A 1,452-nucleotide genomic window follows, 5' to 3' on the forward strand; every position below is an offset into this window, starting at 1 on the left:
CTGGACGCAGGGCTTAGTGACACTGGACGCAGGGCTCAGTGACGCGCTGGACGCAGGGCTCAGTGACGCGCTGGACGCAGGGCTTAGTGACACTGGACGCAGGGCTCAGTGACGCGCTGGACGCAGGGCTCAGTGACGCGCTGGACGCAGGGCTTAGTGACACTGGACGCAGGGCTCAGTGACACGCTGGACGCAGGGCTCAGTGACGCGCTGGACGCAGGGCTTAGTGACACTGGACGCAGGGCTTAGTGACACTGGACGCAGGGCTCAGTGACACGCTGGACGCAGGGCTCAGTGACACGCTGGACGCAGGGCTCAGTGACGCGCTGGACGCAGGGCTTAACCCTAAGGTTGGCAGACCATTTGAGAAGGAATTTCCTGGACGAGTGAGAGCTAAATTCAATGTATCTGGAGCTAGTTTTCAGGAGTTGGGGAACCCCAATCATCGACCTCCTAACTACCAGGAGGAACACAAAGCTTCCACTATTCTTTTCAAGGAACAGATGTCACAGAGCTCTACGCCAGGATGCATTCTCGGTGGCATGGGACTTCCCGCTGGCATACATATTTCCCCCTTAGCCCTCAGGGTCTTACAGAAAATCAAGTTAGAGAGAGTTCCAGTGATTGTAGTCCTCCCATTCTGGCCGAGGAGGCCATGGTTCCCGCTGCTGCAACAGATGGCATCTTTCCCTCCATGGTTCTTCTCGGTCAGGAGAGATCTTCTTCAAGGGCAGTGTCAGCACCCGAATCCGGGGCACTTGCACCTGGCAGCCTGGTTCCTGAAGGCACGTGATGGAAAGACCAGGGCCTTTCATTAAAGGTTATAGATACCATGCTTCGTTCTAGGGGGCCTGCAAGGCACGCTACTTATTCAAGAATATGGAACAGGTTTCTGATGTTCGCAAGTGGAAAAGGCTTCACTCCTATGGCCGCGGGTATTCCAGGAAATTCTGGAGTTCCCGCAGTCGGCCTTAGATGCCGGTTTGGACTACAACTCGCTACGGGTTCAAATTTCGGCTTTATCGGCATTTACCGGAGTAAAAGGGGCGGACAACGTCTTACTGAGGACATTTATGAGGGCAGCCCCAAGAATGCGACCTCCAAGAAAGTCCTTATACCCATCATGGGACCTGGATCTAGTCCTTCAGGTCCTATCGAACCCTCAGTATCATCCTTTGGAACAGTGTACCTTATGGTCCCCAACTCTGAAGCTGGTATTCTGGACGGCCATCACTTCAGCAAAGAGGGTTTCAGAGTTAGCGGCTCTTAAAGAACCTTTTTGCGTGGTTCTAGGGAACCAGGTCATTCTGAGGCCATCGCCAGAGTTAAGGTGTCTTCAGCATTTCATGCGGATTGGGAAGTGGTCTTGCCCGGAGGCCAGACATCGCAAGCAGGACCTGATCGGGAGCTCCCTCTGGCATTGGATCTGGTCATCTTATTCAGAGAATACCT

The sequence above is a fragment of the Nanorana parkeri genome, unplaced genomic scaffold (assembly GCF_000935625.1).
Source record: "Nanorana parkeri isolate BGI_ZX_2015 unplaced genomic scaffold, ASM93562v1 scaffold3501, whole genome shotgun sequence".
Lineage (NCBI taxonomy): Eukaryota > Metazoa > Chordata > Amphibia > Anura > Dicroglossidae > Nanorana > Nanorana parkeri.